Raw genomic sequence first — 23,751 nt, forward strand, 5'->3', positions numbered from 1 at the left:
TGTAACAAATATACCATACTAATGCAAGATATTAATAACTGGGGAAACTGGTGTGTGGAATATGGGAAATCGCTCCACTATGTTAGCAATTTTCCATAAATCTAAAGCTGTTCTAAAATAAAACATTTACATAAAAGAATTTGCAATGCCGAGTACTACCCTGAGATTCTGATTTAACTTGTCTGGTTTGTAGCCTGACCCTTGGGATTTTAAAAAGCTGCCCAGGTGATTCTAATATGTCTCCAGCAAGTCACTGCTCTGAGGGAAGTGAGGGTTTTTACAACCAGCTGCACTTCTTTTTTCCTTTCTACTTATAATAAATGCTCTGACCTTGTCCCTAGTAAAATAGCAGTGTGACTTAATGATTTCGGTTGTTTGAATAAAGCAGTTCTTTAAATGTACAGCCAGCAATATGGAACTTAGAGAGTGATATTTCCCATTAAATAAAAGAATCTTGTCCAAGAAGCTCAAAATACCATCAACTGTTTAGGTAAACAGGGTAGGCTAGACTATGCTGAATGTATCATTGGTTTAAATCTGTACATAGTGGCAATGCCTTTAATTTCTCTCTGCAATGCTATGCCATATGCCATATGTACATGGAGGTAAAAGATCTGCGAAGTTTTAGGTGCAAAGGTTTGGCTTTAATTAGACAGGAGGCTTATTTTTCTGGTGTTTGATTGTGACAAATGAGGTAAAAGCATCACGTGCTGGCAAGCACAGCTTAAATGTTCAGGAACTTACAACTGACCTGAGCCATCAATGTTTCTCATGCAGGGAACCTGGCAGCAGGGGTTCCTGGGGATCATATCTGGCACTGGCGATGATTGGCTCCACCAATCAGTGAGGAAGGGATCCTACTGACCCCAGCCCCCGGACCAACTTCAGTGAAGAGACAGAGACTAAGAGGTGATGGAGGCCTGGTTCCTCATGCACAGACAATTATGGTACTTAATTTGGAACTGGTGAGACTATGTTTCTGGACTTACTCTGTTTCCTAAAAACCCTAACAGGCCAGGAAATTGCTTCATGTACATTAAGGGATGAAAAAAAGATGTATTTTTCCCATCATTTTTCTTCCTCAGAAATAGTCATTAATAGGAATTCCTACTTTTTTTAAACCTGTAACAATAGTAACAAACCAGAAAACATTTGTTGATTGAGTCTTACACTATTCTAGGCACTGGGGGAGATATTTAAAAAGTTAAAAAAATAATGTTGGCTTTTTATTCATGCATCCAAGCAATGCTTAATTGAGTGTGTATCACATACCAGGCATCTGCTAGGTACTAGAGATTTTAAAAAGTAAACAAAAAACTAAGATTGGTCTGCTATATTAAGAAACCCATAGTCCAGGAACTTACTGTCTAGATCAGTGGCTCTCAACCAGGTGTGATTTTGTGTCCCCCAGTGAATATCTGACAATGTCTGCAGAAATATTTTGTTGGCACTACTGGGAGAGTTGGGGGCATGCTACTGGCATCTAATGGGTAGAGGCCAGGGATATTGCTAAACATCTTCCAATGCACAGGACAGTCCCCATAACAGAATTATAGGGCCCAAAGTCTCACTGTGCCGAGGTTGAGAAACCCTGCAAACCCACTGGACCCTTCACTGGATAGAGAACGCACTCTCCAGGCGTGAATTAACAAAGCCTTAAAGCCACCTCCTGCCCTCCCTTTACCAGGTGAGGTTGGAACAGGGGAGGGTCCCTAGCTGAGGGGAGAGTAAATGTCACTGCCCTGCCATTCAGAGGGGTTATGGTGGCCCTGCTCAGAGGAAGGTCAGCTATTCTGCCATCAGGTCCCAGCAGTTCCAGCAGTAACAGCCCAGGCCAAAAGGCACGTCAGGTTAAATCAGGCTGCATCAGAGAGATGACCTGAGCTTGCTTTTTATTGAGAGCAGCCAAGTTTCTATAGTCAACCCTGGAAATGCACAAATCCTTTTGAATAATATTACTAAAACCCGAGGACACTCTTACAATTTACACATAACATTTGTACCTAAGTTGAAACTACTATAAAATTTTTGTGTCACCTTACTTATGCATATGTATTACTTATGCGTATGTATTAACTCTAAGTTTAAATATAAAAAGTGGCCTTAGAACCCTGCCGTTCCATATAGCCACTAGCCACGTGTGGCTATTTGAATTTACATTAGTTGAAATTAAATAATATTTAAAATTCACTCCTCCGTCACACTATTCACATTTAAAGTGCTCGCGAGCCACATGTGCCTATTGGCTGTTGAATTGGACAGTGTAGATATATAGTACATTTCTAGCATCACAGAAAGTTCTATCGATAGCACTGTCCTACAAGCCATTTCCAAGGATCCTCACCAGTATTAGTTATTGCTTTTTTTTTTTTTTAAAGGCTTATTTTCTAGCATCTGAGGCATCAGGGCAAATGCTTGCAATATCTCATTATCACTGTCTGTTAGAAAGACACAGACATGCTCTGCTGGGGGGGACCATCTCTTGTTAGACATGGTGTTTTGTGAAGGTTTATGTAATGGATGTTGAGTAATGTATCAGACGATTGAAAATGATTTTCCAGAAGGTATAACAATGTAAAATTCAAGTAGATAACCTTTATCAGGCATTTCTGATCTAAGTCAAGTGTGTATTGTTAAATATTAATTCCATTAAGGTATGTCAGCAGGGAATTAAGATATGTGACCCAAATATATTTCTTTCTAGTAATTGAGTGTTATAGGGAACTAGTGTTTAGTGGATCTCAACTGGCAATGGGGCAGGATGAAGGGAGGAGGGAGAGGGTTGAAATGACCTAGCGAGCTCTTTCTTGCAAAATTCATAGGGTGCCACCACGTAAGGTTTCTCAGAATGGTGAGGTGGGTGGGTAGGTAAGGAGGGTCTTGCACGTGTATATTTTGAAAAAGTTCCCCGTGTAATGCCAGTCTAACCAATCCAGTGTATTGTTTACAGATATGAAAAGGAAAATTTTGTGTCTCTTCCATTGTATGATGGGGTGGTAGTGGGGGTAGGTCGGTGTGACTTAAAAAAGACACCTGGTCCCCACCTCCAGATATGATTCCGTACACTTGGGTGGGCCCAGATATCCACTCAGTTCTCTCTCACTGTCTTTCTTTCCACCGACCTCTGGCCATGCCCGTCTTCCCTTCCCCCTAGGTCATTTAGAATGATCAACTCGGTTTAGGACAACTGCCTTAGGCATTTCTTTCCACTATCAGGTGTGTCTAGCAAGCTTTTGCAAGTGATCACAATCTGTTCTTGGACGCCTTTTCTGATCAGTGCCTGAAATGACGCTGTTGATCAAAGGAGGTGTCCCGTGCACAGAGGATGCACTGGCCAGAGAGGACACTCAGGTGAGGAAATTCAGGAGCCCCTTTCCCCAGAAAGATGGGTCATGGGTGTGTGAACAGCCTAAAAATATTCTCCAAAGGGACCTGATCAAGCCTTTGGATAACTGTTTAGGTTGAGGCTTCAGGTTTTGGTCATAGAGCTTGGCTCATTTTGTTAATATTAGGAGGCTATTGCTGTAGAGAAGCCTCACGACAGTCCATCCCATTGACAGCTAGGTCTGCTGAGGGATGGAAAACTTCACTGCTCTCCCCTAACCCTCATGTTTTTTTTTTTTTTTTTGATAGATAAGAAGTGATTTATTAGAACAGGACACTTGTGAGGCTTACAGGCAGGCGGACGAGAGGGTGCTGCCCTGAGAACTTGATGGGCTACATAAACTAGAATTTCATACTGTTATTTTCAAGGCATATCAGCCTTGAATGGATTTGTTTGTTTTTCAGTTTTGTGGGTTTTTGGCGGTTTTTCTTCCTGTTAATGGATTTAGAATATCTCTACTATGTTCTGCATTTTTTTCATCCCTGGTTTCAGATTTTCTCCAGGTAGAGATCCAGTTTTCCCTGACATGTAAAATGCTGGTTACCTTGGGATTTTAAAAGTATAAGGTGGGATTCGTATCATTGGGAAACTATCCAAAACATAATAAAGTCCTTTTGGTGGCATGTTGTACAATATATTATATAAGCAAAAATAGCCTACCACCTCTAGCAAATGCCCAGCCCTAGCTTCCTACTTCCGTTTAGGACGACAGAATCTGTTTGTAGTGAAGGTGACAAGAAGGGATGCGACTCTGAGGAGACTGGGGCAGGTTGTATGTCAGTAGTTTAGGTTCCATCTCTAAAAAATTTGTGTGAATGTTTCTCCTTTGAGTCTCCCTGTGCTTTGGATATCAGAGGTGTGAAATGCCCTAGGATTCTGGAAGCCAGTCAGGGTTTGTCTTCTCTAGATTATCTGAGTAGAGGGGAAGGAGAAGCTTAAAGCCATGTATAGTTTTGGCTTAAAAAATTTAGCAATCTTTCAAAAGGAAAGAAGGAAAGGAGAAAGAACTTTAGAGTGACCCACTGGAGACTGTATCATTTATTAACAAATACAGAGTGTCTGTTACGTGCCAGACACTGTGGTACAACGTGCTGGTGTGACATGATAAAAAGATATATTTGGTCTTTGTCCTGGTTCCTGGCACCTAAAATCCTTGGAATTTCCAGTGATAGGAGTGTCTTTTGTATTCTAATGAGGTGACTATAGATGGGGTACTTAGAAAGCTTCAGGATGGGGGCTGGTCCCCAGAGGAACCAACCATGTGACTAGAGGAGTAGAACTTCAGTCCCACCTCTAACCTCTGGGAAGGAGAGAGGGACTGGAGATTGAGTTCAAGCACTAATGGCCAAAGATTTAGTAAATTTAGCAGCTTCCAGGGTGGTAAACACGTTGATGTGCTGGGAGGGTGGTGCACTTGAAAAGAGTGTGGAAGCTCTGTGCCCTCCTTACTCCTGTACCTTGCCCTATGCATCTCTTCCATTTGGCTGTTCCTGAGTTGTACTCTTGATAATAAAACTGTAATAGAAAGTAGAGAGCTTCCCTGGGCTGTGAGTTGTTCTAGCAAATTACTGAACCTGAGTAGGGGTTGTGGGTACCTCCAGATTTATAGTCGGCTGGGCAGAAGTGAAGGTCATCTGGGGACCTCATTTGCATCTGGTGTCTGAAGTGGGACTGAGCCCTTACCTTCTGGGGTCTGTGCTAACTCTGGGTAGTTAATGTCACATTGAATTAAATTATTGGGCACCCAGTCGGTGTCAGAGAATTGGAAAATTGGTGTTGGAATGACATAGCTGGGGATAAAATGGTGAACAAGAGCAGACATTTTCTGCTCTTACAAAATTTACGAATATTTCTATGCGTTTGTTGGGTTATGTAGCACTCTGCTGTATGTCATCCAATTGCCCCTCCAGATCTACTCACCTTGGTCTTTAGAGGCTGACTCTTATGGACCACGGCAGAGGGCACCCTGTTCTGTCTCTGGTTGAATCTGATCAGTGGAGAGCCCTGGCAGAACACTGAAGGGAGGGGGTGAGTGAGGTCAGGGTACTTATTCTCCTTACTCCGTCCTTGTGGGGACACCTTGGGCAAGGTCCCTAGATGGAACGCCACTACTCTTTTCAAGGCAGTCTTCTCTATATGGCTTTCTTTCTCCAGGTTCTGCCAACCCCTCCTCCTTGCCTCCTTGTACCTAGGGTTGGTAACAGTGGTTCAGCTCCCAGCCCCAGATTATTGCCCATAATTCCTTGTGGTTTTATTTCAACCTGAGTACACCTTTGTAAGAAGTTCCTTGGTAAATAAGCCTTTGAATTATCTAATTAGAGTATTCCATCTTATGCGGACCCTGACTAATACAAGCTCTGTCCATTTAAATGTGGGATTGATGCTTGCCAGGTATGTTGATTTTTGTTTTGATATAGTTGATGCTACGATATTAATGTAATACAGCCAGCTGCTTCTTAAGGTCACCCTATCATTGCTTCTTAATGATGGTAAAATCATATCATAGACTAGAATGCTTATCTTCATATTTCCTTTGGCAGGAGAGTATACATTCAGTGAGTTAAAGAGAAGGGGAACTAGCACATCAGCTCTGTTTTATAGCATTTAGAATTGCAATTTCAGTTGCCAAAATGCTCTTCTTACCAATTATGATTCTGGCATTAATACTATATTCCAGGCTTTGAAGGTGCATTAATAGCCTGGGATTTATACCAAGATGATAATACTGATGTGAGGTCAATAAAGGTTGCACAAAGTCATTGTTATTAACTGGTTTTTTGGTGAGATGGTACAGGATAGTAGCACCCAGAAGTTCAATAGTTGTGCCTGAAACATATTTTCTTTCATGATAAACACTAGAAAGAAAGAGAGAGAGAGGAAGAGGGGGAGAGAACACCCAGAAATGAGTTGTGAAGAGAGCACAAAATGTGTGCTTTTATTGTTTACAGAGGTTCTGCCATGGGGAACCACGTCATGAAACTTACATTTGTTATTGCTCTTTCCATCTGAACCACCCCAGCACCTCCTTTGAATCTGTTATAAGCCAGTTTTTTTCAAATGATGAATTTCTTGTAGAAAGGGATGAACTTATCCGTTTGTAGCCTTTCATCAGAGTTACTTTGACCCTCCTTTCTTCCTTATTTTGCTTCCCAAAATCATTACTGAAATATAAATTAGGATGGCCAGACAGGATTATCAAAGATGGTGTCAGTTTGTCTGTAATCCATTGTTCTGTAGACAAGAGGGAAAGCTTTTCTCAGAAGATGGTACATGTTTATATCTCAGAAGAACTAGTGAGAGGCTATATTCATCCTTAACCATTAACCACTAGAGATAAAAACAATTTCAAAGGTCATCTACCCCCTAATGCTATAGGTGAGGAAACTGAGACCCAGAGATATTAGAAGACTTAGCCAAGAACACAGCTGTATTAGTTTGCCAGGGCTCTGTAACAAAGTACCACAGACTGAGTGGCTAAAACAACAGAAATTTATTGACTCCCAGTTCTGGAGGCTAGAAGTCCAAAACCAAGGTGTTGGCAGGGTTGGTTCCTTCTGAGGCCTGTGAGGGAAGGACCTGTTCCAGACCTCATCTCTCTTTGGCTTATCAATGGACCATCTTCAATGGTCTATTCTCATCATATTCCCACTTAGGTGTGTCTGTGTCCAAGTTTCCTCTTCTTAGAAGTCCACTAGTCATATTGGATTAGGGCCTACCCTCATGACCTCCTTTTAACTTGATTACCTCCATAAGGACCCTATCTCCAAAAGAAAGTTGCATTTTAAGGTGCTGGGGGTTAGGACTCCAACATATGAATTTGGTGGAGGGACACAATTCAACTCATAACAATAGCTGTCTGAAGACTGACTAGAATTTTGGTCTTCTGATGCCCTTGTTAGGTTTTTTCCCCTACTACACCATGTGCCTTTTAATATTCTTGTTGCCTTGGACACATAGAAGACCATTTTCTTTTTCACAGAGGTAGGATACAGGGATGTGATTAGAACCTCATATTTCACTGCCGAGGGGATTGGGGGACTAAGATCCCACCAGCTGCACAGTGCAGCCAAAAAAAGACAATAGTCTTTAAAAATCACAGCAGATTACATATTCACTGTCTTTGATTTATTAATCAGTATTCTAAAATAATGGGTTTTGGTTCCTACCCCTCTGGTTTCATTTTCTAGATGGTGTGAACAGTGTTAAAGCAGGTATCATTTCTGCGGTCTAGTGTGCTCATTTTGAAGGAGGGAAACCTGATGATCAGGGAAATAACATGATCAGCCCAAGAACACAGGTGCACGCTCCCCTAGACTAATGTGCTTTTCACCCAGGACAGCAGCTGCGATGTAGAACTTGGGAATAGTGGACTAAGTGGCATTTCCAACTATCTGCTGACATCCACTAGGGGTACCCATAAAATGGCACGGGGCCTACTTAACCAACTCATACGCTGTGTCTCTTGGTACTTAAAAGAGGTAGTAGTTTCTAGGATTTCCCCTCTGTGCCCCTCCCCCTAGCAGTTTCCCAAAGCTTATCTCTTGCATCACCAGCCTTTCAACATACACCAAGGGAGAAATTTCAGTGGTTAAAGAAATTCGAAAGATGCCACACACGGCATCCCTCTTGTAGCTACTCATCATGCATTCTGGAATACTGAAGGCTTTGCAATGTCTTTCAAGAAGAAGGCTTTGCAATGCCTTTCAAGAATTAAAGAACTTCCTTTAATCAGGTGTTTCCAAAGTCATCTGATTAGGGAACCATTTGTCCATGTAAACCTGTAAGTTGCAAGCAACACATTTTGAGAACTCCTGTCTAAAACTTGCATAAGTTGAAGAGATATATACATTGGGAAAGAATTTAGAATAAATTTATAGGAAATAGAGCAAGAGACCTGCAGAGATCTCTCTCTAGATAACTTGTGTGACAATTCTTATAATCTCCACCATATATTCCTTGTGGCTGATTAGCAGGGGTGGAATCCTAAGCTGGACTGGCCAGGCTTTTCACTCATTAGGATCTTTCTTAATTGTGAGGGTCTGGATGACTGTTTTTTGTGTACATGTATGTGAGCGAAAGGGGGAGAGAGAGAGAGTGTGTGTGTGTGTGTGTCCCGGAGAATCAGATGGCTTAAAAAAGAAAAGAAAGTACTGGGCTCACAGTCAGAAGGCCTGATACGTTTCAGCCTTTGTCATGGATGTGAGATGTGACATCTCCTCCACTAGTTAGTATGGGTGTTATTGCGCAAACCCCCTCCCTCTGTCACAAGGCAGGCCTTTAGTACCCAGCGGGCCTCCCTGTACACTGGGGATCTCAGCAAATACTGTCTGAAGGTGAAGAGGGGGAGGTTGTCAGGCTGATGACGTAACGTCTAAGTGTTTGGGTCACCGCAGGGGAGACAGAGTGTTTGGTCCAAAGGGCTGTCGTTCCCGAGGGAGATAGGAATGGGTTGTCTAACACCCTACAGCAGCCGCACAGCGCAGCCTGACGGGCCACGCAGGATGCTGGTAGTTAGATGCTCCTGTAACGAAGACCCTCTGGTTTTGAATAACAGACACTGTCTTTGAGCCAGCTTAAGAAAAAAAAGAAAATATATTGGGTAGATATTTCAGCATCTGATGGAATTTAAACACTTGGAACAGCCAAAGCTTCAGAAACTTCAGAAGCTTGGTGGCTCAAGGCATCTGCTTTTCACTCTCAGTTTATGTGAGCCTCAGCTCTAATTTTGGGTGAACTGTCCACTCTAGGCCATTTAGTTGTGATATATCGGTTTGTTCGGCAGAGTGTGGCAACACCTTGATCTCATGGAAAATGAGTCTTTTTCTCCAGCCCCTGGGGATGCAGTGTGACAGTATAAACCAGTCACAGTGATCTCATTGCCCTGTGTCAGGAACTGGTCTAGGGGGTGGCCCTGTGACCCAGTACTAAGGTAGGAGATGTAAATAGAAGGGGGTTGGATATGGATTCTGGAAAAGCTTTTGTTTTCCCAATAAGAAGGAACAACAAATTCACATGGCACGGCTCTTTCTCCCTTTGCTTTTCCCCTTCTTTGGAGTTCAGACATGATGCCTGGTGGTGCCGCAGTCGTCTTGTGACTGTGATGTGACAAGCACCAGATGAAAGTTGTGTGCTAGGAGCAGGGATTTTAAAGGAGGGAGAGCCAAGATGTCTTTATAGTGGGGCTGCCACACTGACACCGGACCCAACACCTCCTGATTTGTTCTTGAGAAAAATGATAACCCCTTCGTTGAAATTACAGTGCACTACAATAGGTTGTTGTTACTGTTGTTACTTTGCAACCAAAATCATTCCTAAAATATAGATGTCGGGAGCCAATCCCTATGGATCGGAGAGTGATTCTCAGATCTTTAATGGGGGAGAGGACAGAGGATGGCTCATGACATGGGGAGAGGTGTCTATGAAAGCTCCCCTGGAGCCGTGAAATCTTACCACTGCTACACAGCACAGAGAGGGGAGCCCTCTGTGTGCCGGTCCACACCTGTGCTAGATAGAATTAACTCATTAACTAATGCATTAATTTTGCTAATTTTTTATTGATCCCTTATTATCTGCTAGATATTCTTCTAGGTGTTGAGAGCAGCAGATTGGAGAAGACAGAGGAGATGTTGGTTCTCGTGAACATTTCACAGGGGAAATAGACAATAAACCAGAAAAATAAATGAACAGAATCATTCCAGATAATGAGAAGTGCTATATGAAATATAAAATGGAGTGTTGCGATAGAGAGTTTGGGAGGGTGTGTGCATAGAAGGCTTAAGAAAGCGATACTGGAAATAAAACTTGAATTGCAGAAAGGAGCCAGCTGTGTGAGACCCGGGGGCCAGGCTTTTCAGAAGGGAACGGCCAGTGCAGAGGCCCTTAGGCAGGGATGAGCACGGCCTGCTAGAGGCACAGACTGAATTATTAATGGGTGTCCAGTGCGTGGTGATTCGGGAGGCCACCCATGCTCATCTCATTGTGACCGTACTGGCCACTCAGCTTGCGGGCGTTATGATGGCTCTCCAGGCTGCTGACAGGGCCCCATGCTGCATAGGTGACTGTTCCTATCATCTGCTTCAGGCTGGGATGGGATGGCTGGGGGAGGGTCCATGTAATAGACTGTGATCTGATAGAGTGACTGATCATGCCCTTTCCCTTTGAGAATGGACCCATCGTTCTCGGCCATAGCACGTAGGCTCCCCAGGGGGCTGGCTTCCCCTGGAATGGGTCAACCCTATTCTGGAGGGGCCGGCAGAGCATTCAGCTGGCACACAGCTGCTTCAGGACCGCACTCCAGTCGCTCCCTCAAGTTACATTTGCCACATGTGACGTGTCTCCCTGTGGAAAGACCTGTCTCTGGCTCCCAGCCTGCTATGCCTGGTCATACCCAACATCATTTTCAAGTGATACTTATCAGTGAAGCAGTCACATGAGATCACAGGGCTAGAAGCTCCCTCAAAGGTCGTCCTGTCCTGCATTCCTCATGTGTCTGGCATTACCCAGAACAAAAGTGCTGGAATGCCACCACCCCCATTTCTAGCAGGTTGCCTGCTAAACCAGATATCCACCTGGTTCCGTTGCAGAATCTAGTTCTCTTTAACACGTAAACTTGGGGGCAATTAATTATATCTTGGAGCTGTTAGATTTTCCCATGGATCCTGTGTGATTGGTGGGACCCTAGGCATGTGTTCACCTTAAGAGGGTAAGGTGGTCTGCAAGTAGCCAAACTACCATTTAAAAACTCTGGTTCACTTCTCCTAGATCTGGGATGAAACAAATCACACAGTATCAAAGTTGGAAGAGACTTCAGTGATTAATATCCCTCCTCTTATAGATGGGGAGAAAAAAAAGGAAAATGACTTAACCAAGGTTAATATTAATTCTACAATAGAAGGCTTTTGGGCATTCACATTAGTCTTTCATACATGTTTACAGCATTTTGTTGTTTTGCTTTGACTTATGGAATAAAGGGGAAAAAAGTTCCTGGGTCAACAATGTGAATGTGTACAATCACAGTTCTCTGTGCCTCTGTTTGATTCGACTCTCACTACCTATGTAACAGGCATTCTTTTCCTCATTTCACAGATGAGGAAGGTGAGGAAAATGAATCCATTTAGTTAGTAAGTGGCAATATGGAACTCAAGCTTAAGACTTCTGACTTTTATCTGATATCATTTCCAAGTCCATCTCCATTTTCATTCTCTGGGGGTTGAGGGGCATAACAGAAATTAGCCATAACTTAGGTAGGGTAGAATACACAGGAGCCCTGAAGCTAATGTTCTAGGTTGCTACGAGCCCTAAGGAAAGGATTCTGATTTTTATCAAACCACTGTCACCTTCACTGGTGTGTGAATACTTCCCTCTTAGACCCCCTGTATCTGAAGTAGAGGCCCCATGGCTCCTAACATAACCTGGTGCTGTCATTTCAATAGTTGCCTTCACTTATTTTAAATACCACCTCTTGGATAGAGTGTGGCATGTATTACAAGCCCAGGCTGTTAGAACCAACTGCATAGGTTCAAATCGTGGCTCTACCACTTCCTCTGGGTGACCCGAGGGACATTACTTAACCTTCTGGTATCTCACTTTTCTTATCTATAAAATGGGCTAGCAATAGTGCCTTCCTGAGAAGAGTAAGTGTTCAGTAAATGTTAGTTGTTGCTCTATTTGCTCTCGAGACAGCAGGAGGAATTCTGTCACAGATCTGAGTTTTCTCCAGCAGTATGAAAAGAATACTTTCATAGCTCATGATAACAGGTAGGCATTCCAGGGTGAGAAGTATCTAAAAACATAATCATATACAGTTTACTCCTTGACTCCAGAGAAGATCTGTTCCAGGCACTCTACTACAAGAGTTATCTTCTTTTCCAACAGCAGAAAGCTTTGGTTCACGCACCTGAAAAGCTAAAGCTGACCGGGAAGTTATGCTTAGAGAAGAAAAAGAGGGAAGAGCCTCTTAGGTAACTTGAAGAGCATAAAGGATCCAATGATAAAAACCACTGCCCTGAAGTGACATGTGCTACTTCTGGGCTGAGGATTAAACTGCTGACATGACACCCTCGAGATCTCTCTTTTTCCCCTCTGCCATCACATCCGAAAATTCTCCAGAGTGGATGCTTCAATCAGCATGGGTTTGGAGCTAAGATGATGATGATACTGAGAAGAGCCTGGGGCGGACTCATTATGAAAAATAAACTTTTATTGTTTCAAGCCACTGAAAAAAACAAAAAACACTGCCCTGAACTTTCCAAGGTGTAATAAATCTCTCTGCATAAGACTCTCCAGTCGGGCTTCCCTGGTGGCGCAGTGGTTGAGAATCTGCCTGCCAATGCAGGGGACACGGGTTCAAGCCCTGGTCTGGGAAAATCCCACATGCCGCGGAGCAACTAGGCCCGTGAGCCACAACTACTGAGCCCGCGCGTCTGGAGCCTGTGCTCCGCAACAAGAGAGGCCGCGATAGTGAGAGACCTGCGCACCACGATGAAGAGTGGCCCCCGCTCACCGCAACTAGAGAAAGCCCTCGTACAGAAACGAAGACCCAACGCAGCCAAAAATAAATAAATAAATTTATAAAAAAAAAAAAAAAGACTCTCCAGTCATTGCCAAGGTATCATTTGTCTTCTTGTTTTTGTCTTAAAATAGACTAGAAAAAAATGCTAACAAACTCCTTCCCATTAGATTGTGTATTTGCACTTAAAGGCTATGAAATGCCATTATTTCAAGTTCTTCCCATCATCTAAAATAACCCCCCTGTGTGTTTTATGGTTCCTGAGCAGTATTCTGACGTTAATTTGCTTGTGACTGATGACTTTGTCTATTTCCTCACATGCAAATGATTCTCCCTCTCCTCTTTCTGTTTTTCTCTCTCTCTCTTTTTTTGCGTATACTTTTTGCATGTTTAGACCATCTCTCTACCGACCTTTCCGTGGCTCAGCATTTTGTTGCAATGCATGAGCGAAGCTGGAAAACAGAGCCAAGTGACAAACTGTGAAGCAGCAGCTCAGCCTCACAGAGCAAGTGTGCTTTGTGCTATTTCTGGCCAGAGCAGATGTGGCCTTGATGGACTGTAAGGAACAATATCTCTCAGGTAAAAATAAGTTACTAAGATTAACACCAAAATGATGTAAATCCTTCATTTGCAGACAGATCCTGAATTGGGAGCCATGTGGAAAGAAGACTGGATTGGACATCAGATTCGGGGTCCTGCTTGGGTTTCTTCCAGATGACCCCACCAATCAGCCATCCGGTCTCAGGTAAGTATCTGTGACTTACAAAAAACATTGTTTTAATCAACAACAAAAAATCGGGAGAATATAATAACAGAACGGTGTGTGCCACCATCAAGTTCTAGGCAATCCTGACACTTGGATGAGTTCGCGTCAGACCTAGCTGAGTTTTTTGTGGATTCCTCCTGAACCCCATTTCCCTTCCTCCTACCCCAGAGCTTAACACTGTCCTGAATTTGCATGCTTTCATACTTCTTCTGTATACATGTTTTCAACAGTAGGTACTCTTGTTTTGCATGTTTTAAAACATTAAATAACTTTAAATACAATGTGCATATCATTCTGCAACTTGTTTTTTTTTTTTAATTTAGCATTAGGTTTCAGCAACAAAGCTCTGATCCGTTCATTTTAACTACTATATATTGTAATGATTTGTGAAGAGACGTCAGTCTGTCTGTCTATCTATCCATCTGTATCTATCTCCATTCTCCTGTTGATGAATAATTAGATTGTTTCTAATTTTGCACTATGATAAACAATGCTTCGATGAGTGTTCTTGTTCATTTCCTGTACTAACATACAAAAGCTTCTCAAAAATAGCATTTTTTCAAAATGTTTTGTCTACACCCACAGTTAAACATACACTTTACGTGGAAACCCAGCACATGCCTGTGCTACATTTCTGTGTGTCTGTGTGTATACACAGTGTATGTGTAATAAAATTTCTCAGAATAATTACTCACCCTTGTTGTCTATGCAGCTATAATCCAGTTTTGTCTGGTCTATTTCACACACCAAAAAATATGCTGTTTGCAATTTACTAAAGTGATTGCATGACCCAGTGGTGCATCTCCACTGTTCTGGGGTCCACACTTGGGCATGGAATTGCTGGGTCATATGTTATAGCCGTTTTCAAATTGAGGAGTTTATGCCTTTGTGAGTTCATTTGATGCATTTAAATGGATATTTGCATTTAGCCAGCATTGTAGGGGTTTCTAGGATGCAGCTTTCTGAGTTATTTAGTGGCTGGAAATGGAAGTCCCATTTTAGCTTTCTGGGCTTCAATTTGTTCATCTGTCACAAGAAGCGGAAACAAAACAAAAATACTGGACTCTGCAGTGTTTTGCAGACCGCTTTCTTTTCAGCCCCAAGGTCCTGGGGAGGGGTTCAGGGTCTGCCGTAACGTGTGTAAGCTGGGGGGAGAGGGGGGCTAGGGTAGCGAAAGGAAGAGAATGAGAAGGTGGAATTCTGGGCCTTTTGCAACAGTCCCTACCCAAGGAGCTCATTTTGATATTTATCCATTGTATTTCCATTGTGTGCAGCTTGAAAATATTCTTCAACTATAGGTTTAGATATTCTCCAAGGCTCTTTCCAGATCTAAACTGGAGTGAAAATAACTTTTGAGTCTCTGGACCATTTAAAATTGCAGCCAGAATTAGAGAACATGATGGCTTAGGGCATGGGGCGTTGGCAAATAGTGTTGGTTAACCCAAGTTCTTTGCGGATTTCTGCCACTGTAGAATCTGACTTGTAAAGGATGCTTTCAGAGTCCTGTGGGGCAGTGAGTTTGGGGCACTCTTGGGCTGGGTCTGCCACCTTGGGGACAGCCATTTCTACTCTGTCCTATGGGCTTCATGCACATGAGGCTGCTTTAAAGAATTTTGTTTGTTTTTTTTTTTTCAGTATAGTTGATTTAAAGTGTTGTGTTAGTTTCAGGTGTATAGCAAAGTGATTCAGCTTTATATATATATAAAATATAAACATTGTATATTATATATATATATTCTTTTTCAGATTCTCTTCCATTATAGGTATTGCAAGATATTGAATATAGTTCCCTGTGCTATACAGTATATCTTTGTTGTTTATCTATTTTATACATAGTAGTGTGTATCTGTTATTCCCAAACTCCTGATTTATCCCTTCTGCTCATGCGCGCCCCCTTCCCCCTTTGGTAACCATAAGTTTCTTTTCTATGTCTGTCAGTCTGTTTGTGGTTTGTAAATGTTTGTCTAATTTTTTTCCACATATAAGTGATATCATATGATATTTGTCTTTCTCTGTAAAAAACAATTGCTTTGTTTTCACTGGCTTGTTTATTCGGTGAATAAGGGCTTAATATAAATTTCTCTGAGCTCCATTTCTGCCCTGCAAACCGTTCTACAGGCTCACGGTAAAGCTCATTTACTCAGCAGGGCACACATACAGTTAAACCATTATATTCACAGAGAGGAAATTTTATTATCATTTTAATGACAATATTCAGCTCCTTGTGGGTTTATTTTTGCCTTCCCAAATAGGGTAAGAGCATAAAAAACTGGTGGTGACTTGATAGTAAAGTGACTTCCGGGTGGCATATGTTAATTCACAGAGAATCGTGGTTCCTGTGACTAATCCCCGTGCTTTCTCTCTCGCTCTCCCTGCCTTCCAGCGCCCGGAAGACTGCCTCCCCTCAGATCCTAGTTCCTCCCTTTGATTTGTCCCACTTGCATTTCATCTTCCTTAATCACTGTTTTCATCACATCACTCCCTTGCTCAGAAGCCCTCCAGGGATTTTTATTTCCCACCACATCAAATCTAAACGCGGCGGCCTGTTTTCAAGGCTCCTCCTAATCTATTCTTTCCTCACGTCTCCGGCTTTATTTCCTTTGCCAGATGTGGTTCTGGTTCCTGTGGTTTAGAGATAATGGAATTTTTGTACACGCTCACACACAAAAATTGAAATCTGCATCATTTTTCTTACGCACAGTTCAGCCCAGTTCCCTTACACAAAGCGCACATCAGCAGTGACGGCTCACTTCCCCCTCCCCCAGGCCACGTGAGCGAGACTGAGGGGTCCTCTGGGGGCAGCGTGTGGAGGAAAACAGTTTATGCCCCACTCTCTCTCCATATCCTGGGAGAAGATTAGGCACTGAGAAAGGTGACTTTTCACTGGAGTGGTTTGTGAAAAGCGCTGCCATTTTGACGAGACAGGCAGGATGCAAGTAGCTTAGAAGGCAAGTATGAAAGACATGAAATTTCAAGCCAGAAAGAGTCGGTTCAAAAACTTGGAAAGAGGTACACCCTGGATAAGGCACAACCCAACAGATCAAGAAGCCCCAGAAAAGATGCTGGTGAGGTTGGTAAAGGAAATTCAAGGGTAGGTCTCCCTGTCGAAGTAGGCCTATAATATCTGTGAATATAGTTTATTTTTGACTTTTTATTTATTACACAATGTGTGTGTGTGTCTAATTGTCATTTACTTTGTTTTTCTATAGCTATTTCAGTAAGTCCTGGCTCTTCCACTTAGTAGCTGTATGATTTGAGGCAAGTTTCTTTATCCATAAAGCGGAGGTTATAATGCTACGTAGTATATGGGGTTGTTGTGAGGACTAAACAAGATAATACATTTAAAGAGCATAGAACGAGGTCCAAGACAAAAATATTAGCCATTATTCCTATCACCATTATTATTGTAAGTACACATAAGCTGCTCTGCTCTACATTTGAGCAGCTGCTAAAATTCCACCTTCTCTCAAAATACCTTCGGGTCAGTTTAGTTGAGCAAACATTTGCTGAGTGCTCAATATATCTCAGGCACTGATGCAACACTGACGAAACTACAAGCAAGAAATTGACCTTGCCCTTGAGTAGCTTGCCTTCCACTAGGGAAGACAAACCCATAAGCAGATTATTTCAGTTTAAGGCTTGGCTGTCCAGTGTAGTCACTACTAGCCATGAGTGGCTATTAAGCTTTTGAAATGTGGCTGGTCCGAATTGAGATGTACTCTACATGTAAAATACACAGTGGATTTTGGAGATTTGAAATGGTAAAAGAATGTAAAATATCTAATTCATAATTTTAAATATGATATTGATTACCTGTTGAAATGATAACATTCTAGATATGCTGGGCTAAATAAAACACATAATTAAAGTTAATTTCAGCTGTTTCTTTTTAATTTTAAAAAACTGTACTACTAGAAAATTTATGTGGCTCCCGTTAAAGATTTCTGTTGGATAGCACTTAGTCTAAGATGATACAATGGAAGTTCAAACGGGGTGTAGGAGGGAGGCACGTCATGCAGCCTGGGGTTGAAGGAAGGCTGCCTGAAGGAGCAGATGAATCCTGAGCTGAATCTTAAAGGATGAGCAGAGGTTATCCAGGCAACGACAAATCTAAAGGGCATTCCAGATGGAGGTAACAGGAAGGCGTGGAAAGGATGGTGTTTATGAGGCACTGGAGGCAGTTGGTTATCCCACAGCATAAAGTATGGTGAGTTGGGGCCTGGAAGAAAAAGCTACCAGAGAAGTGAGGTCTAATTTTCCCATCATTTAACATCTAGTTGTCATGAAATGCTCTGGTTCTTGTCTTATACATGAGGTCTGGTTATGTTTCCACTATTGTTTGAAGTTTTAGACTATCAGCTGTGGAGAGTTGGAAAGTTATGTCTGTACAAGAATAGGACTGTCCCAGAGGATGGGACTAATGAGTGCGCATATGTTACTTGGAAGGCAGGATGCCATTGTCCCCTCTGCAGATAGTCCTAAAGGTGAACGGGCCGCCTAAAATTGCTGCCTAGAGTGTAGGACTAGTGAATGAGAATCAATATAGGAAGGCAGAGCTTTTGATTTGCTCTCATTCATTGGGTTCAAGGAGCGTATACATGGCTGCATTCACACTCATTTACCTGTCAATGGATGTCAGTAGGACTCCTCCCCCGATAAACGCCCACCAATAAGAAATATAATCATTCATCAGATTATATTAATTTGGAAGTGCATTATACCATTCTATCACAAATCACCCTCAGGTCTTCTGCCATTACTAATTATTACATGGTTATTTAGTAGATCATGAAAGAGCCCGTGGAAGAGGAGTAGCAAAAGAAGACTCTGAAAACCGAAGCAGATGGAGAAACTGGAGAGTTAGAGAGTATCTTCCAGGTCTGCTTCTCACTCATTAATACACATAAGAATTACATGGGATCTTGTGAAAATACAGGTTCTGATTCATTAGGTCTAGGGATGGAAGCAACAAGCTGCACTTTCTATCAAGCTCCCAGGTGATGTTAATGCCACTGGCCCACAGACCTCACTTTGAGCTGCAAGGTCTTAGAGTCTGTTTAGTACAGTCCTTTACCCAGGGCTGGAATCTCCACTGCAACAGCCCTGATGAGTAATTGGAAGCCTCTGCAGGAAGACCTCTGGTGTGCCTCACCTCCTGCTCCTTTGTGGAGTGAGTCTGATTGTTGGAACAGTTTTGCCTTGTCCCTAGATGCTATCTGGGAAATTTCTGTGCATTGGTCCTTGATCTATTTTTGGAACCACTACAATAATGAATCTAATCTCTCTTTCTCATGATAGCCACTTGGAAATTTGAAGAGCATTTGTATCTTCCCCTGAACTCTACTCTTCAATGGGTTAAATCTCCTCATCTCCTTTAGCTATTAATCATAGAACCCTCTGGACTCTCCCAGGAAACAGTGTTCTTTAAGTGTACCTCTCCTAACTGAACACAATGTTCCAAACTTTGTCCAAACATCAAAATGTAAAATGGGCTTATTAGCTACCTAGCTGTTGGTTCTCTACTTCTGCCAGAGTCCTCAGTCTTGGTTGGTTGGCAGCCACGTGAGACTTTAGATTCAGAATGAACTTGGTTGATAAGAAAAAGCCCTGTTTTTTCTCACTCGTTGCTATTGACTCACCTAGCACTTCTGGAGTTTATTTTTATTTTTAAAAAAGAAGCTGTGGTGACTTCTTTTCTGGTTATGAAATAAATATTTGGAAACGTGGAAAATGTGGACAAGCAAAATGACCATTATTAACATGTTGATGTATATAAGCCAATTGTTTTTCTGCACAGGGATGCATATGTATTGTCCGTGGCATTTTGCAATGGCGCTGAACCATCCTCTGTGAACATGTTTCATACAACATTTTTATTAGCTACATATTTAATCATATCAGAACCTCGTAGATTATTCAACTAGTCCCCTGCTGTTGGACATTTAGGTTTTGATTTTTTTCTTTTTTGTCATTGTGATCAACACTTTAATAAACATCCATGAACCTAAATTTTTTTATTTTTATTCTTTTATTGAATTACAGTTGATTTACAATATTGTGTTAGTTTCACGTGTACAACAAAGTGATTCAGTTTTATATATATGTTCTTCTTCAGAGTCTTTTCCATTATAGGTTATTACAAGATATTGAATATAGTTCCTTATGCTCTACAGTAAATCCTTCTTGCTTATCTGTTTTATGTATAGCACTGTGTATCTGATAATCTCAAGCTCCTAATATATCCCTCCTCCCCGCCCTTTCTCATTTGGTAATCATAAGTTTGTTTTCTGTGTCTGTGAGTCAAGAACCTAAATATATATACATTTTTTATTAAGGTAAATTCCTAGAAGTGAAATTACTGAGCTAAAAGATATGACATTTGAAGTTGTTTCGTTTGTTTGTATATGTCATATTGTCTTCTAGAAACATTGTACTAATATGGATGTGTTACCAGCAACAATAGGAACACCGATTTTTCTACACGCTTGCACTCATAATCATAAAAAAAGTCTTTGATGGTTTGAAGAACAAAAACAAATGATATTCCATTGTTTTATTTGCATTTTAATAACTAGTGAGAGTGAACATTTTTTTGCTTGTCTATTGCCACTTTAATTTTATCATTTGGAGAATTAACTATTCATATCTGTTGCTCATTTTTCTATTAGGGCATTTTTATTTTTCTTAATGGCTTGATGGCTTGGAGTAGTTATTTTAGTGCAAAGGATATTTATCCCAAACAATTTTCTCAGTTTTATTTGCTTTTTAGTTTTGTATTTCATTATAACTGGATGTGTTCTGGATTATGTCTTCTATCAGATTATTCTTTTTTTTCTTTTTTTCCTTTATTTTTTATTATTTATTTATTTATTTTTAGCTGTGTTGGGTCTTCATTTCTGTGCAAGGGCTTTCTCTAGTTGCGGCAAGCGCGGGCCACTCTTCATTGCGGTGAGCGGGCCTGTCACTATCGTGGCCTCTGTTGTTGCGGAGCACAGGTTCCAGACGCACAGGCTCAGTAATTGTGGCTCACGGGCCCAGCTGCTCCGCGGCATGTGGGGTCCTCCCAGACCAGGGCTCGAACCCGTGTCCCCTGCATTGGCAAGCAGACTCCCAACCACTGCGCCACCAGGGAAGCCCAGATTATTCTTGATTTATAGAAAAGTTATATTTTTTGTGTGTGTGTATGTGTTATTTAACTGGTAAGCTTGCTAAACATTCATATTCATTTGAAACGTGTTTTAAGTTAATTTTGAATTTCATATCTTTTTCTTGTCTTATTGTACTAGCTAGAAATTCAAGAACAATGCTACATAATAGCGGTGGTAATGGGCATCCTTGCTTTGTTCCTGACTTTAGGAATACCTTAAAGGTTAATTATTAAACATGATACTGGCTTTTGGTTTGAGATATGTATCAAAACAAATATGTATTTGCTAAGTAAATATCCATTTATTCAGATATTTTTACAATTTTAAAATTTAACAGTAATTCCTGAATTTTATCAAATATTCTTTAGCATCTGTTTATATGAATGTGGTCTCTCTCTCATGAGCTCTCTGTCTCTCTTGAAACAATTGCAAATTTGGAGAAAATTTGTGAGTACAGTACAAATGACTATTTTTCCGGAATCATTTGAGGGTTTGTTGCTGACATAATACCCATCAACTCTAAATACTTTTGTGTATATTTTCTACAAACAAGAAATATTCTCTTGCATTACCAAAATACAACCACCAAAACTAAACACTGAAACGTTACTATCATCTAATCTGTAGATCCCATTCAAGTTCTGCCAAATGTCCCAGCCACTTCGCAATGACACCCAGTTCAGAATCACATGCTGCCCATAGAAAAAATTATACACAAATGTTTATAGCAGCATTATTCATGATAGTCCAAAAATGGAAGCAACTCAAATGTTTATCAATTGATAAATAGGTAAATGAAATGTGGTATCTCCATGCAATGGAATATTATTCAGCCAGAAAAGAAGGATTGAAGTGCTGATACATGATACAAGGTTCATGGATGAACCTTGAAAATATTATGCTAAGCAAAAGAAACCAGTTAGAAAAGATCACATATGATATGATTCCATTTATATGAAAGGCCCAGAATAGGCAAATCCATAGACTGAAAGTAGATTAGTATTACCTAGGGATTGGGGGGTGTTGGGAGAGGGAATGCGGGTGACTACTAATGGGTGCAAGGTTTCTTTTGGGGTGATAAAAATGTTCTTAAATGGTGGTGATGGTTGCACATCTCTGCGAATGTAGTAAAAAACATTGAAATGTATACTTTGAAAGGGTGAAATTTATGTGCTGTGAATTTTATCTTCATAAGCCTGTTATTAAAGAAAAGACTTGTATGTTGCATTTACTTCTCAAGTCCCTTTGGTCTCCTTCAATATGGAACAGTTGTTCAGTCTTTTCTGGACTTTATTGACCTTGACACTTTTGAAAATTATAGGCCAGTTCTTTTGTAGATTGTTCCTCAGTTTTAGGTTGTGTTCTTCGCATTGTATCTTATCAAGTGGCACATGATTTTGATTTGTCCCATTACTGATGACGTTCAATTTGATCAGTTGATTAAGGTGTTATCTGTCAGGTTTCTCTCCTGTGGAGTTATTCCTTTCCCTTTTAAATAATTTTATTTTGTGGAAAGATACCTTGAAAGGGTATAAAAATCCCATTCTTTATCAAAGGTGTATTCATTTATTATATTAGTGTGAACCCATGCTTTCATATTTAATTTGTCATGTTATGATCCATTACTCAAATTCATTTTTTGATGTCAAATTATCCCAGATTTGACCCACGGGAGCCCGTCAATCTGGTATCTGTGTCCTTTTAGCGTATCCCCTTCATTCCGTGAATGATCCCTTACTCTCTGGTATAAGAAGATGCTCTAGTTCATTTTGTACTTTGCCTTCCCCAGCCCTAGAACCAGCCATTTTCCCAAGAAGCCCCGGTTCCTCTTAGGAGAAAATGTTATTTAGAGACTCAGAGTGGATCTCTAAGGTATGCTTGCTGCTTTTGGGGTTTCACTGCTCCAAATCCCTCTCAGTGGACCGAGCTAGAGAATATATGTAGGTTTCTGTGTACCTACACACACACTTATATGTATGTGATTTTCTATATTTTCTGTGTTTATGCATCCACCCATATGTCAAGAACCATGACTTTATAGAGATACTTTTACCCCAATCCATCTCCATAAGTTTGAGTTTTCTGCGTTTCCACATTTGTAGCTCCCTCCTCTGAGAGTAAGAAATCTGACTTCTGTTATCAGTAAGAGCGTTACCTATGTGATGAAACCCTGTGTAAAACCAGTCTTCCATTTACCACCACTATTCTCTCCCCTGTGTTTGCCCTTCTAACCACACTCAAGTTCTAACACACACCCATTTCTTCTTGGCCCTAGCTACTGGCTTTTGGATTGAATTGGTCAGGAAGGGAAGGGGGACAAGATGAGGAGGAGGAGAAAGCTGTTTTTCTCTTTTGACTTATAATGTAGTGAATTATACTAATAGGTTTTTCTAATATTGACTTATCCTTGGACTTTTACAATGTGCCCTGCTTTGATTTTTCTACTCTTTAAGATTTCTTGATAAGTTTTTTTTTTAACATTGTAATTTTATTGGAATATAGTTGATTTGCCATGTTGTGTTAGTTTCAGGTGTACAGCAAAGTGATTCAGTTATACATATACATATATTCATTCTTTTTTAGATTCTTTTCTTATATAGGTTATCACAGAATATTGAGTAGAGTTTCCTGTGCTATACAGTAGGTCCTTGTCGGTTATCTATCTTATACATAGTAGTGTGTGCCTGTTCATCCTAAACTCCTGATTTATCCCTCCCACATTTCGCTTTTGGTAACTAAGTTTTCAATATCTGTAAGTCTGTTTCTGTTTTGTAAATAAGTTCATTTGTATCTTTTTTTAAAAATTAGATTCCACATATGAGTGAGATCATATGATATTCATCATTCTGTGTCTGACTTTCTGCAACATGGATTGACCTAGAGATTATCATACTAAGTGAAGTAAGTCAAGGTTTCTTGATAAGTTAATTTATTTTGCTCATCT

At 41.0% G+C, this 23,751-nt stretch overlaps 1 long non-coding RNA gene across 14 annotated transcripts in view; it reads left to right on the forward strand.

Moving 5' to 3' along the window:
- LOC309634102 overlaps positions 1 to 23,751 on the forward strand; it is a 149,717-nt gene that overhangs the window by 86,244 nt on the left and 39,722 nt on the right. For 7 of the 14 annotated variants that reach the window (XR_014247842.1, XR_014247843.1, XR_014247844.1 and 4 more), the window contains one exon: positions 778 to 23,708. This is a non-coding gene — a long non-coding RNA (uncharacterized lncRNA). The remainder of the gene's footprint in view (positions 1 to 777; positions 23,709 to 23,751) is intronic. The other 7 variants (XR_014247853.1, XR_014247855.1, XR_014247848.1 and 4 more) reach the window with 6 other exon arrangements.

This window comes from Balaenoptera borealis (genome assembly GCF_965194805.1).
Source record: "Balaenoptera borealis genome assembly, chromosome: 8".
Classification (NCBI taxonomy): Eukaryota; Metazoa; Chordata; class Mammalia; order Artiodactyla; family Balaenopteridae; genus Balaenoptera; species Balaenoptera borealis.